The sequence below is a fragment of the Phyllostomus hastatus genome, unplaced genomic scaffold, assembly GCF_019186645.2.
Source record: "Phyllostomus hastatus isolate PE091 unplaced genomic scaffold, TTU_PhHast_1.1 phas_scaffold_39, whole genome shotgun sequence".
NCBI classification, from domain to species: Eukaryota; Metazoa; Chordata; class Mammalia; order Chiroptera; family Phyllostomidae; genus Phyllostomus; species Phyllostomus hastatus.
This window is the reverse complement of record NW_025334028.1, coordinates 7,114,749-7,120,748: the sequence shown is the minus strand read 5'-3', so window position 1 is coordinate 7,120,748 and position 6,000 is coordinate 7,114,749.

Here is a 6,000-nt window from a genome sequence, read left to right as displayed (position 1 = left end):
ATTAGGATAATACTGGCCTCATAAAAAGAGTTTGAGGATCTTCCCTCTTCTTGGATTTTTTGGAATAGTTTGAGTCAGGGTTAACCCTTCTCTAAATGTTTGGTAAAGTTCTTTGATGAAGCTCTCTGGCCCAGGGCTTTTGTGCACTGGGTGGTTTTTTTTTTTTTATGGCTTCAATTTTCCTAGTTGTGATTGATCTATTCAGGCTTTCTGCTTTTTCTTCACTCAGTTTTGAAAGATTATGTGTTTCTAGAAATTTGTCCATTTCACCCAGGTTTTTAAATTTCTTGGCATATAGTTATTCATTGTAATTTCTTATGATCCTTTGTATTTTTATGGTATCAGTTGTAAGTTCTGTTCTTTCATTTCTGATTTTAGTTTTGGGGGCACTCTTTCTTTTTTTCTTGATGAGTCAGGTTAAGGCTGGTCGATTTTGTTTAACTTTTCAAAGAACCAGCTCCTGGATGTAATGATTCTTTGAATTGTTCTTTGAGTCTCTATGTCACTTAATTCTGCTCTGATCTTGGTTATATCCTTTGTTCTATTGCTCTAGGCTTTGCTTGTTGTTGTTCTTCCAGTTCTTATAGATGTAGGGTCAGGATGCTTATTTGAAATGTTTCTATCTATTTTAAGTAGGCCTATATCACTATGAACTCCCCTCTCAGGACTGCCTTTGCTGTGTCCCATAAGTTTTGAACTGTTGTGTGTTCCTTGTCATTTGTTTCCAGAAAGTTTTAAGTTTCTTCCTTGATCTCATTCTTAACCCATTCATTGTTTAATAGCATGCAGTTCAGTCTCCATGAATTTGAATGATTTTGATTTTTTTACTTGAGGTTGGTTTCTAGTTTCAGTCCCTATGTGGTTGCTTCATATGATTTCAGTTTTCTTGAATTTTTTGAGGCTTGTTTTGTGTCCTATCATGTGGTCTATCTTTGAAAATGTTCCATGTGCATTTGAAAAGAATGTGTATTTTGGTTCTTGGGATGAAAGGTTCTGTATGTATCAGTAAAGTCCATTTGAGCTAGTGCATTATTCAATGCCACAAAATCCTTGTTGATATTTTGTTTGGAAGACCTATCCATTGTTGACAGTTGAGTGTTAAATTCCCCTACTATAAGTTTGTTCTTGTCTCTATCTTTCTTGAAGTCTTCCAAGGTTTTCCTTACATTTTGGGTGCTCCTGTGTTGGGTGCCTATATGCTTAGAATATTTATGTCTTCTTCATGGATTCTTCCCTTTTGTGTCTCTTTTTATGGCCTTTGTTTTGAAGTCTATTTTGTTTGATATGAGTATTGCTTCCCCAGCTTTTTTTTCCTGTCCATTTGCTTGGAATATTTTTTTCAACCCTTCACTTTCAGTCTGTGTAGGTCTTTTGTTCTGAAGTGAGTCTGTTGTAGGCAGCATATGTGTGGGTCATGTTTTCTTATCCATTCAGCTACCCTATGTCTTTTGATTGCAGCATTTAATCCATTAACATTTAAGGTTATTATTGATCCATTTAATCCACTTACACTTAAGGTTATTTTTGATAAGTACTTATCCATCGCCATTTTCCCCCTTTGTACCTGAATTCATCTCTCTCTCACTGTTTTTATTCCTCTTCTTAAAGCAGTCCCTTTAGAATCTCTAGCAATGCTGGGTTGGAGGAGGTGTATTCTTTTGGACTTCTTTTGTCTGGGAAACTCCTTAGTTGGCTTTCCATTTTAATTGAGAGCCTTGCTGGGTAGAGTAGTCTTGGTTGCAGGCCTTTGCTTTTCATTACTTGGAATCTTTCTTGTCATCCTCCAAGAAAAATGATTTTGAGAGGATAGAGGGAGGAGCATTAATAAGAATAGGGAAGTAGAGCAATGATATAGAGAAAGTAAAATTTACATCATAAATAAAAAAGGGAATGAAGATGGCAGAAATGGAGTAAGGGAAGGGAAGCATGTAATATTCATTTAAAACAGAAATTAAAATAAAATAAAGTGAGAGAGAAAGAATAAGGAAAAATAAGCAAATAATAAAAATATAGGAACCAAATTGGAGAGAAAGATCCACCACAGTACTATCAACAACAAATGAGCTAAAATTAATGTAGGTGGGATGGGAATAAGAGGGGGAAAAGAATGGAAGAGAAGCTTAAGAGATGTCTAGAGGAAAGTGAAGTCATTTTTGCAGTGGGAGAGGGAAAGTAATGAAAACCAGGCTAAGACAGGGAAAAATTAAAATTTGAGATGAAATAAAATAGGAGAGGGGAACAGTAAAATTTGAGAGTCGATGTGAAAAATTAGTGAAGATCTAGAGATAAAATTGAAAAAAATGCAACAACAACATCCCTATCCACAACCAATGAGCAAAGATTTCTAAAGGCGGAGAGAGAACTTGGGTATTTTAAAAGTGGGAAAAAGAATGTGAGCTGACCATTGACAAGAAAATTGGTTTTGAAGGGCTAGTCGGGGGAGAAATAGTAAGTGTACAGAATGGGACAAGTTGTAACAAGAGAAAAAACAAAATTTAAAACAAAAATAATAAAAGGAAAGAAAAAGGTAAAATGGGGTAGGAGAGGGGAGGGGCAAATATGTGAAGTGAAATAAACTATAATATAAAATCTAGTGACTTAATATGCACACACTTGATGGAAAAGAAATGAATGTTAAAAAGCTATGCAGGAGAGTCCCAACCTCCCTTGGTTGGCTCCCCAACCTCCCTTGGTTGGCTCCACTTTCCTCTTAACCTCCTTTAAAAAAAAAAGCTATGCATGAAAGAAAATATCCAAATCATGGAGAAGACCACAGTGGATTTACTCCCAGTAGCATCTAGTATTTACCACTCTTTTTTCTTTCTGAATCTTCTTCTGGTGATGTCAGATGTTGACCCCATCTGACCTTAGGCAACCTGTTAAAGATTTCCAGGGATCTACTATCTGTCACTGACTCCATCTGTTGTTAATCCAGTCACTCTGCACTCAGCAATTAGGCTTAAGCACCACAGGGAGGGAAAGAATCCCCCCTGAGGTTGGAGCTATTGTTCTCCTCAGGCTGTTCCCTCTAGGAGGGGAGTGGTCTTCCTGAGCAACGAGGCTGCTGTGGTATAGGGGATGGCTCAGCCTCAGGATCCCTGAAGCTACTTTCTCAGTTCTCTCACTAAAGCCTCCATCCCTAGTCTCTCCTCAAGCATTTTTAGTCCACTCTGCCACCTCCCCGCCTTTGCCAGAGCCCAGGGTATGTGGCTGCAAATGAAAATTTATGCTTTGCCCCTTTAAATGGCTCTTTGCATCTCAAGCTGTAGTTTCTGGCAGAGAGCAACCCTACTGCTTTTCACAGCTGTATGTGGTTTGTGTACTCTTTGGGCTCTGGTGCTGTAGGCTGGGGATACAAGCTTAGGGTTTAGACCTCGCACTTAAGGGGATACAACCGGCTGCTTAAATATTCCTCTGGAGCTGCTGCCTGTGGGGGCCCAGCCAACCCTCCTGTGTCTCCCGTGCACTCCATACCAGTAGCATTGCGCCGAAGCTGCCCTCTTTGTCTGTCCGTGGTTATAAGGCTTCTCTCTCACTATTGCTCAGTTGTTTGTTCTGGGTGAATTCTCCACAATTTAATTGTAATTCCAGATTAGTCCTGGGAGTAGATTAGTGTAACTTCCAGTCACTCCTCTGCCATGTTAGATTGATAAATAATTTCTTTATATGCATATGCACATTAGGCAGTACTATGCTTTTTGCTTCAATCATCAAACATAGGAGTTCTGGCCAAGGTGGAGGTGTAGGTAGAAACCCTTTGCTTCCTCACACAACCAAAAGGAGGAAAAAAATCTAAAATCAATAATCAACCAGTAGTGCCAGAAAAATCAAACTATATGGAACTCCAACAACCACAGAATTAAAGAAAGAGTCAAATAGAACAACCAGATCTGTAAGGCAGTGGACAGAGAGAAACTGAGGTGAGGCAGTGGACCGTGGGGGCAGGGCTGGCTGTGGTGAGGCAGCAGGCTGTGTTGGAGGGGCGGAAACTAAAACTCAGAGGTGGCTATGGACTACAGCAGTTGCTGTGGTGGGAGAAACTCCCAGTCCCACACAAGAGTTCATTGAAAAGTGTGCTAGAGATGAGCAGGTGAGCTGCGTTGCTCCCTCTGTGGCACCTCCCCCACAGGCAGCGCCTCAGTGTAGCAAGGAGGTTTGCCTGGGTGAATATGGAAGGCCCTGCCCCCTTACAACTTATCAGGGGCCTGAGCAAAGAGATAAAATAAAAGAACAGAGGGCCAAAATAAAAGAACAGAGTAAAGCCTTAGAAAGAGAGCTAAGTGAAGAGATCACCAACCTATCTGATGGAGAATTTAAAGCCCTGGTAATCAAAATACTCACAGATCTGATTGAGCTTGGTTGAAAATGCAAAAACAAATGAAGGATACTCAAAGTGAAATAAAGCAGAATGTTCAGGGAATCAACAGTATCAGGAAGGAAACCAGGACTCATCAACAATTTGGAACAAAAGGAAGAAATAAACATCCAACCAGAATAGAATGAAGGAACAAAAATTCAAAAAAAAAATGAAGAGAGACTTTTGAGCCTCTGGGACAACCTGAAACATTCCAATATCTGAATTATAGGGGTGTCAGAAAAAAGAGGAAGACCAAGAAATTGAAAAAGTAATGAAATAGTAATTGAAAAGTAATTGAAATAAGTAATTACTTATTTGAACAAGTAATGAAGGAAAACTTCCCCAATCTGGTGAAGGAAATAGACTTCCAGGAAGTCCAGGAAGCTCAGAGAGTCCCAAAGAAGTGGACCCAAAGAGGAACACACCAAGGCACATCATCATTAAGTTACTCAAGATCAAAGATAAAGAAAGAACCCTAAAAGAAGCAAGAGGAAAGGAGAGAGTGACCTACAAAGGAGTTCCCATGAGACTATCAGCTGATTTCTCAAAAGAGACCTGACAGGCAAGAAGGGGCTGGAAAGAAGTATTCAAGTCATGAAAGGCAAGGACCTACATCTCAGATTACTCTATCCAGCAAAGCTTTCATTTAGAATAGAAGGGCAGATAAAGTGCTCCCCAGATAAGGTCAAGTTAAAGGAGTTCATCACCACCAAGCTCTTATTATATGAAATGTTAAAGGGACTTTTCTAAGGAATAGAAGATCAAAACTATGAACAGTAAAATGACAACAAACTCACAACTATCAACAAATGAACCTCAAATTAAAAAAAAAGAAAACAAAAACTAAGCAAACTAGAACAGGAACAGAATCAGAGAAATGGATATCACATGGAGGTTTTTCAGTGGGGAGAGGGAAGGGAGGAATAGGTGGGGGAAAAGTACAGGGAAGAAGAAGCATGCTTAGTCGTCATAAGGAAGACTGGGAGAGATAAAAAAAAAATGGTATAGGAAACAGAGGACTCAAAGAACTTATATGTATAACCCATGGACATGAACTAAGGGGGGGAATGCTGAAGGGTTGGGGGGGCAAGGCAAAGGGGGGATAGAGGGGAAAAATTGGGAAAACTGTAATAGCATAATCAATAAAAATATTAGTAAAGAAGAAAACTAAGATGACTCTAAAAAATAAAGTAAAATTTTGATTTACTTTTAAATTTTTCAAATGATCATATATTGTTAAGAGCTAGCCTGATTTGCTTCTGGGAATATAAAAAGGGAGCATTTGGAATTAAAAAATTTCCTTCTCTGTGTCTTTTTTTTCAAGATTTTTATTTATTTATATATGGTTTTTTAAAAAAGTATTTTTATTGTATTTTTCCATTACTATTTAACTCTCTTATACCTGCCCATCCCTCTACGATCACCATACTGTTGTCCATGTCCATGAGTCCCTTTGTCTTTTTGCTGGATCCTATCACCCCCTAAGCTCCTCTTCCCCCAATACCTGTCATTCTGCTCTCTATCCACGAGTCTCTGTTTTGCTTGTTAGTTCAGTTTCTTCAAAGATTCCACATATAAATGAAATCATATAATATTTGTCTTTCTCTGACTTCCTTATTTCATCTAGCATTATGTTCTCCAGG